This window comes from Pelobates fuscus, chromosome 1, assembly GCF_036172605.1.
Source record: "Pelobates fuscus isolate aPelFus1 chromosome 1, aPelFus1.pri, whole genome shotgun sequence".
Classification (NCBI taxonomy): Eukaryota; Metazoa; Chordata; class Amphibia; order Anura; family Pelobatidae; genus Pelobates; species Pelobates fuscus.
The window spans coordinates 129624500-129634217 of NC_086317.1; the positions used below are offsets into that span (position 1 = coordinate 129624500).

The window sequence follows — 9718 nt, forward strand, 5'->3', positions numbered from 1 at the left end:
CATAGAACTTGTAGAGAATATCCAGGATAGTTTTACAGGGCCAAATCATGTCGCCTGTTGAAAGAGGTGACCTTGCTCGGGTCCCAGGTGTGCGGTTCCTAAAATGGCTGCCATATACATGTCCTCTGATAGGAGACGCGGAAGGTATTAAACTGATATGAACAATACTAAACTCACCACTCCTATCTGGTGGCACATTAGCTTGCCCGCGCAGTGCCACAAATTTCAAGTAAGAGGACCGACCAAGCATCTTCTTCCATCTCCCTGTTACATAAATCAATGCCATATCCATAGAAATTGTACATAATATCCAGGAGAGTTTTACAGGGCCATATCTTGTCGCCTGTTGAAAGAGGTGACCTTGCTCGGGTCCCAGGTGTGCGGTTCCTAAAATGGCTGCCATATACACGTCCACTGATAGGAGACGCGGAAGGTATTAAACTGATATGAACATTTACTAAACTCACCACTCCGAGTGCTGTTATTTATTTAATTTTTTTGTGGTGAGGCTTTACAGTACAGAGTGCTTCTCCGCAGGACATGTTAACTCACAGGCAGCTGGCTCATCAAGGAACCAGAGCAGCTTGAACGAGGTGACCTTGCTCGGGTCCCAGGTGTGCGGTTCCTAAAATGGCTGCCATATACACGTCCACTGATAGGAGACGCGGAAGGTATTAAACTGATATGAACAATACTCCACTCCTATCTGTAGGTCCGTCCCATTGTGATTTATGCCCCCCACCCACCGCGCAGGGATGGGGGCCGGGGGGAGGAAAGTAGGCCCCCCCATTGTGATTTATGGCCCCCACCCACCGCGCAGGGGTGGGGGCCGAGGGGGGAGGACAGTAGGTCCCCCCATTGTGATTTATGGCCCCCACCCACCGCGTAGTGGTTGGGGAGGACAGTAGCTCCCCCCAGTGTGTATCATGGGCTTTGAGGACAGGTGTCAATCCATACCTGCCAAGTTGTCAGGATCGGGACAGGGATCCAACACGCAGAGTACAAACAGTAGCCAGATACGTATACCGGACCTTAGAATGGCCGGACTAACGTAAGTAGTACAGTATAGAATGGTCAAAGACAAGCCGAGGTCGAGGGTAACAGAAGACAGGTAGGCGAGAGACAAGCCGAATCAAGGGTAACAGAGATAAGCAGAGTAAGGTAAACAAGCCGGGTCAAAACCAAAAGGGATAATAGAATACACAAGCACTGAGTGACTAGAACAAGCTAGAACCACGACAGGGCAATGAGCTAATGAAAGAAGCTCTGTTAAATACCCTGTTCAGAGCAGTAACCACGCCTCCGAGGCGTCCTGATTGGTCCTGCAGCAATTGACTGACAGGTCGTTCCGGGGGAGTGTCCTGATGACTACTTCCTACCTAGATGCTGTAAAAGGCAGTCACTCCCTCGCGGCCGGCCTAGCATGACCGGATAGACCGCGGGGAAGGGAGCCATCAGACCATCTGGATGGAGGAACAGCTAAGTCTCTACCTCTTTCGGAGGTAGAGACCACAGGTACCCTGACAGTACCCCCCCTCTCAGATACGCCCACCGGGCGGAATGAACCGGGACGAGATGGGAAGCGAGAGTGATACGCCCTGCCGAGACGGGGAGCATGAACATCCTCCTGAGGTACCCAACTCCTCTCCTCAGGACCATATCCCTTCCAATCAACCAGATATTGTACTCTCCCCCGGGAGATTCGAGAATCAATAATAGAGTTAACCTCATACTCCTCCTGACCCTCCACCTGAACGGAGCGAGGAGGGGCTATTGTGGAGGAAAATCTGTTACATATGAGTGGTTTCAGCAATGAAACGTGAAACGAGTTCGGGATGCGTAAGGTATTAGGAAGAGCTAAACGATACGCAACTGGATTGATACGGGTCAGCACCCTGTAGGGTCCAATATAACGAGGAGCGAACTTCATGGAGGGCACTTTTAAACGGATGTTCCTCGTGCTCAGCCATACCCTATCACCTGGAACAAAGACCGGAGCCGCCCTTCTACGTTTATCAGCGTGTTTCTTGACCAACATAGAGTTGTGCACAAGGATTTGTCGAGTTTGATCCCACAACTTCCTCAAATTGGCAACATGAACATCAACCGACGGCACACCCTGGGAAGGAGAATCCGAAGGAAGAATAGACGGATGAAAACCATAATTCATGAAGAAGGGGCTTGAATGAGTAGAATCGCAAACGAGATTGTTGTGTGCAAACTCCGCCCAAGGAATCAAACCGACCCAATCATCCTGGTGTTCAGAAACAAAGCATCGTAAATATTGTTCAATTTTCTGGTTGGTACGTTCAGCAGCTCCGTTAGACTGAGGATGATAGGCAGAAGAAAAGTTTAATTTAATACCAAGTTGAGAGCAGAAGGACCTCCAAAAGCGGGAAACAAATTGGGAGCCTCTGTCCGATACAATTTGAGAGGGTATCCCATGTAGGCGAAAAATCTCCTTAGCGAATATCTCTGCCAATTCGGGAGAAGACGGGAGTTTAGGCAGGGGAATGAAGTGTGCCATCTTAGTAAACCTGTCAACCACGGTGAGGATAACAGTCTGTCTTTTAGAGATAGGTAGATCGACAATAAAGTCCATGGCCAAACAGGACCATGGTTTTTCTGGAACCTCCAAGGGTTGCAGGAATCCACATGGAAGCGTATGGGGTTGTTTGGTTTTAGTACAAACTTCACATGCAGCGATGAACTCCTCAATATCCCTCCGTAAAGCAGGTCACCAGAAGTCCTTAGAGATCAACGCGTAAGTTTTGCGAATACCAGGATGTCCCGCCATCTTGCTATTATGTAAACACTGTAAAAGTTCCAGTTGAAGAGCAGGAGGAACGAAATGGAGTCTGTTTAGGTGCTAGATGTTGCAACTTAATGATCTCGGCCAGTAATGGAGAATGAATCCTGAGATTCGTATTAGCAATGATATTGCCTTTCGGAACTATAGAAGAAAGAACTGGTTTAGGTACAGTAGAAGGTTCATATTGGCGAGATAATGCATCGGCTTTAGAGTTTTTAGAACCAGGTCTGTAAGTCAGTACATAATTGAAGTGAGTCAGGAATAAGGACCAACGAGCTTGTCTAGAGGATAAGCGCTTAGCCTCCCCAATATAGGACAAGTTTTTGGTGGGCCGTCAAAATCGTAATAGGGTGTAGGGTCCCCTCCAACAAATGTCTCCACTCCTTTAAGGCTTTAATGACTGCTAACAGTTCCCTTTCCCCGATGTCATATCTGCTCTCAGGCCCAGAAAATTTCTTAGAGAAGAAACCACAAGGGTGTAACGGTTTATCCACCCCTAACCTTTGAGACAGAACAGCCCCAACTGCTGTCTCAGAGGCATCGACCTCGAGCAAGAAAGGCAGAGTCGTATCAGGATGGACTAGAATGGGAGCCGAGGCAAAAAGTTCCTTGAGAGTCTTGAAAGCACCCAGAGCTTCCTTAGACCAGAACTTAGTATCAGCCCCTTGTTTGGTCATATTGGTAATAGGCGCAATGATAGAGGAGTATCCTTTAATGAAGCGCCTATAGTAGTTGGAAAAACCAATAAACCTTTGGATAGCCTTGAGTCCTTTGGGCAAGGGCCAGTCTAAAATAGATTGAAGTTTTACAGGATCCATTTTAAAACCTTCCCCAGAAATCACGTATCCAAGAAAGTCTACCTGAGACTGATCAAAACTGCACTTCTCCAATTTGCAATATAGACCATGTTGCAGCAGCTTGTGTAATACCTTTCTGACCTGTCTATGGTGAGTCTCAATCTCCTTAGAGTGTATTAGTATGTCGTCCAGGTAAACAATAACACAATCATGCTGAAACTCCCTAAGTACCTCATTAATCAAATCTTGAAATACTGCAGGAGCATTGCATAGTCCAAATGGCATAACAGTGTATTCGTAATGGCCATACCGGGTATTGAATGCCGTCATCCACTCGTGACCTTGCTGGATTCTCACCAAATTGTAAGCCCCTCTGAGATCTAACTTGGTGAAGATTTTGGAGCCCTTAAGACGATCAAATAACTCGGTAATCAGTGGGATAGGATAGGCATTTCTGACAGTTATTTTATTCAAGCCTCGGTAATCGATACAAGGTCTCAGCGTGCCATCCTTCTTCTTAATGAAAAAGAACCCAGCCCCGGCCGGAGAAGAAGACCTCCTGATGAATCCCTTTTCTAAATTCTCCCGAATATACTCCTCTAGAACCGAGTTTTCCTGAACAGACAAAGGATATACATGGCCCCTCGGAGGCATAGTGCCGGGTAGAAGCTTAATCTTACAGTCAAATGACCTGTGTGGAGGCAAAGAATCGGCATTCTTCTTGTCAAACACTGCCCTTAAGTCTAGGTAAAGGTCTGGTATTTGTCTTTCTGTGGACTGAGTAGGATTCTCCGGTATGTTAATATTAGCTAATGGAGAAACCTTGCACAAACACCGATCCTGGCAGCCCTGGCCCCATGAGAGTATCTCTCCTAACTCCCAATCGATAATAGGGTTATGTTTTTTCAACCATGGGTACCCCAGAACTATGGGAACGGAAGGAGACGAAATGAGCATAAGAGATAATTTCTCCACGTGTAGGATACCAACATTTAAATTAATGGGTATGGTCTCACGAAAGATAACAGGGTCTAGTAGTGGTCTACCATCAATGGCCTCAACGGCCAAAGGTGTCTCCCTTAGCTGGGATGGGAAATTGTTCTTACTAGCAAAGGCTTGGTCGATAAAATTCTCAGCAGCACCGGAATCTATCAATGCCATAGCCCTTACTACTTCCTTCCCCCAAGTTAAGGAAACTGGTAGCAGAAGCCTGTGATCTTTATAATCAGGAGTAGAGGACAAAATAGAAACACCCAAGGCCTGTCCTCTAGAGAGACTTAGGTGCGAGCGTTTCCCGGGCGGTTAGAACAGTTCGAGAGTAAATGACCCTTGGCTCCACAATACATACACAAACTCTCTCTTCTCCTGTGCTGTCTTTCCTCCTCAGAGAGGCGGGTATACCCTATCTGCATAGGTTCAGTAAGCAAAGATATCGTGGAGTCAGGACTTGGAACAGCGGGAGCTAACCTAAAAGAAGGTCTCTGGTTCCTCTCTCGAGTGTTCTGTCTCTCTCTTAGACGTTCATCTATACGAGAGATGAACGAAATTAAATCCTCTAAATTCTCAGGGAGTTCTCTGGTAGCAACCTCATCAAGGATTACATCAGATAGGCCATTCAAAAATACATCCATATACGCCTGCTCATTCCACTTGATTTCTGCCGCCAGAGACCTGAACTCTAGTGCATAATCCACCAGTGTTTGGTTCTCCTGTCTCAGGCGCAACAGTAATCTGGCTGCATTAACCTTTCTACCTGGAGGGTCAAATGTTCTTCTAAAAGCAGCTACAAATGCGTTATAGTTATAAACTAATGGATTATCGTTCTCCCATAGTGGGTTGGCCCATCTCAGAGCTTTCTCAATGAGTAGGGTGATAATAAATCCTACTTTTGCCGTATCTGTAGGATAAGAGCGAGGTTGCAATTCAAAGTGGATACTAATTTGGTTTAAAAAACCACGACACTTCTCAGGAGCCCCACCATAGCGTACTGGGGGGGTAATGTGAGAAGAAGCACCCACTGTGGCTACCTCTAGACCTGAACCGACAGGAGAAACAGGGGTATTACGTATCTCCTCTGGTGGGTTATTGGCACAAGCTAATAGAGCCTGTAGCGCAAGCGCCATCTTATCCATTCTGTGATCCATGGCTTCAAACCTAGGATCAGGAGCAGCCAGCTGACTGTTTGTACTTGCAGGATCCATTGGCCCTGTCGTAATGTCAGGATCGGGACAGGGATCCAACACGCAGAGTACAAACAGTAGCCAGATACGTATACCGGACCTTAGAATGGCCGGACTAACGTAAGTAGTACAGTATAGAATGGTCAAAGACAAGCCGAGGTCGAGGGTAACAGAAGACAGGTAAGCGAGAGACAAGCCGAATCAAGGGTAACAGAGATAAGCAGAGTAAGGTAAACAAGCCGGGTCAAAACCAAAAGGGATAATAGAATACACAAGCACTGAGTGACTAGAACAAGCTAGAACCACGACAGGGCAATGAGCTAATGAAAGAAGCTCTGTTAAATACCCTGTTCAGAGCAGTAACCACGCCTCCGAGGCGTCCTGATTGGTCCTGCAGCAATTGACTGACAGGTCGTTCCGGGGGAGTGTCCTGATGACTACTTCCTGCCTAGATGCTGTAAAAGGCAGTCACTCCCTCGCGGCCGGCCTCGCATGACCGGATAGACCGCGGGGAAGGGAGCCATCAGACCGTCTGGATGGAGGAACAGCTAAGTCTCTACCTCTTTCGGAGGTAGAGACCACAGGTACCCTGACACAAGTGACCCTATGTAGGGGGAACAGTCCCTATTCTGCTCTGTGTCAGTGTGTATTATGGTCTCTGTGGACGGGGAACAGTCTCTATTCTGCTCTGTGTCAGTGTGTATCATGGTCTCTGTGGACAGGGAACAGTCTCTATTCTGCTCTGTGTCAGTGTGTATCAGGGGCTTTCAGGACAGGTGTCAATCCATACCTGCCAAGTGACCCTATGTAGGGGTAACAGTCCCTATTCTGCTCTGTGTCAGTGTGTATCATGGTCTCTGTGGACGGGGAACAGTCTCTATTCTGCTCTGTGTCAGTGTGTTTCATGATCTCTGTGGACGGGGAACAGTCTCTATTCTGCTCTGTGTCAGTGTGTATCATGGACTCTGTGGACAGGGAACAGTCTCTATTCTGCTCTGTGTCAGTGTGTATCAGGGGCTTTGAGGACAGGTGTGAATCCATACCTGCCAAGTGACCCTATGTAGGGAGAACAGTCCCTATTCTGCTCTGTGTCAGTGTGTATCATGGTCTCTGTGGACGGGGAACAGTCTCTATTCTGCTCTGTGTCAGTGTGTATCATGGTCTCTGTGGACGGTGAACAGTCTCTATTCTGCTCTGTGTCAGTGTGTATCATGGTCTCTGTGGACGGTGAACAGTCTCTATTCTGCTCTGTGTCAGTGTGTATCATGGTCTCTGTGGACAGGGAACAGTCTCTATTCTGCTCTGTGTCAGTGTGTATCAGGGGCTTTGAGGACAGGTGTCAATCCATACCTGCCAAGTGACCCTATGTAGGGGTAACAGTCCCTATTCTGCTCTGTGTCAGTGTGTTTCATGGTCTCTGTGGACGGGGAACAGTCTCTATTCTGCTCTGTGTCAGTGTGTATCATGGTCTCTGTGGACGGTGAACAGTCTCTATTCTGCTCTGTGTCAGTGTGTATCATGGTCTCTGTGGACAGGGAACAGTCTCTATTCTGCTCTGTGTCAGTGTGTATCAGGGGCTTTGAGGACAGGTGTCAATCCATACCTGCCAAGTGACCCTATGTAGGGGGGACAGTCTCTATTCTGCTCTGTGTCAGTGTGTATCATGGTCTCTGTGGACAGGTGTCAATCAATATCTGCCAAGTGACCCTATGTAGGGGGAACAGTCTCTATTCTGCTCTGTGTCAGTGTGTATCAGGGGCTTTGAGGACAGGTGTCAATCCATACCTGCCAAGTGACCCTATGTAGGGGGGACAGTCTCTATTCTGCTCTGTGTCAGTGTGTATCATGGTCTCTGTGGACGGGGAACAGTCTCTATTCTGCTCTGTGTCAGTGTGTATCATGGTCTCTGAGGACAGGTGTCAATCCATATCTGCCAAGTGACCCTATGTAGGGGGAACAGTCTCTATTCTGCTCTGTGTCAGTGTGTATCAGGGGTTTTGAGGACAGGTGTCAATCCATATCTGCCAAGTGACCCTATGTAGGGGGAACAGTCTCTATTCCGCTCTGTGTCAGTGTGTATCAGGGATTTGACTATCTTTATTCAGATTCAAAAATTACAATTCCAGGAAAAATTTAACAAACATTTACAAGAACATGTTATGCACATCATAGAAACAACGTAAACCTCTTTAAAGCCACAAACTTAAGACAAAAAATACGTACACACAATGTATAAGGGTTTGAAAGAATATTCTGAATCCTAACATGTTTACTTTATCGTTTGTTTGATTTTTGTGAACCATATATAAACTACAAGCAGCGTGAAAACTATAAAAACTCAAGTGGCCATGCTGATCAAATTAAATAGTATGCTTTATACAGCGTATAAAGCACAACGGGAATGTAACAGGGGAAGAGGTGAAAGTCATCCTCCCCCTCCCACGACCCCGCCATATCTGCCAAGTGACCCTATGTAGGGGTAACAGTCTCTATTCTGCTCTGTGTCAGTGTGTATCATGGTCTCTGAGGACGGGGAACAGTCTCTATTCTGCTCTGTGTCAGTGTGTATCAGGGGCTTTGAGGACAGGTGTCAATGTTAGGTGATTTCTGCCCTTTATAGATTAAAAGCAGACTCTGCATCAACTGTGCAATTTTCCATGGGAGTTTTGCCATGGATCCCCCTCCGGCATGCCACAGTCCAGGTGTTAGTCCCCTTGAAACAACTTTTCCATCACTTTTGTGGCCAGAAAGAGTCCCTGTTGGTTTTAAAATTCGCCTGCCCATTGAAGTCAATGGCGGTTCGCGCGGTTCGCCGGTTCGCGAACATTTGAGGAAGTTCGCATTTGCAGTTCGCGAACCGAAAATTTCGGGTTCGCGACAACACTAGCACTCATGCCTTTTCCTCACCTCGTCAAAGAGAACCATTTTGCCCTGACACTTGACAGCAAAATCAACAGGGAAAAAGCACCCTGCCCCCCGATATGCACAGCATAACACTAAGGCTTGTCTTAAAAACAACTAACACAAGCAAAAATTCCCATGATTAGCATCCCCAATCTGTAACCGAAGAACTAACACAAACCAGGACGCAAAACACAATTATTTATGATTCATTGAGAAAATGATAGGAGACCTATTCTAGACACACTTGTAGGCAAAATTGACAGGGAATTCATTTATTCCATGCTAGGTAAGGAGAACTAAGTATACATATCCAGTATTGGAGTGCATCAAGTTTAGCAAAGTTTTCAACATCCTTGGTTAATGTATCATTTACTACATCTCTTATTTCTAGGAGTTTATTGATATGATCCATAAAAATCATTCAAAATGATCATTGTAATTTCTGCTCTTCTTTCAAGTTTTAGATTTGTAAAATGTGAATATTAGCCTTTTGCTGAGTTGGTCGATACGGCCACGTGCACTTCACCGACTGCGTCTAACAGCTTGTGTGCGCCACTGTCAGACGAGGTGGCCGAGTGGTTAAGGCGATGGACTGCTAATCCATTGTGCTCTGCACGCATGGGTTCAAATCCCATCTTTGTCGACTTTTCTTCAAAACTCTGTTCCTCAGAGAACTTTGTAAACTCACGTTACTGTCTGTGTTAGTCAACTGTCATTTATTTGCAAGGATATTTTAATGGAGGGTCCAGGGAATTTTTACACCATAAATAGGCACAGAGTCGCATTCCACAAGTTGGAAATAAGCACCATTTTTCCCATTGATACCTATAGCATAACAATAATGCTTGTCTTAAAAACAACTTATTCAAACAAAAATTCACATTATTATCATCCCCAATCTGTAACTGTAAAAATAACGCAAATTAGAGCTCAAATCAAAATTATTTTGATTAAGTCCAGGAAACAAGAGCACACCTTGTCTTTTCCTCACCTCGGCAAAGAGAACCAATTTGCCCTGACACTTG

The 9718-nt window shown here is 46.2% G+C and overlaps 1 non-coding gene across 1 annotated transcript; it reads left to right on the forward strand.

The window, feature by feature from the left end:
* Positions 1–9254: 9254 nt before the first annotated feature.
* Positions 9255–9336, forward strand: TRNAS-GCU (transfer RNA serine (anticodon GCU)). The gene has a single exon. It is a non-coding gene; the product is annotated as a tRNA-Ser (tRNA).
* Positions 9337–9718: the final 382 nt, after the last annotated feature.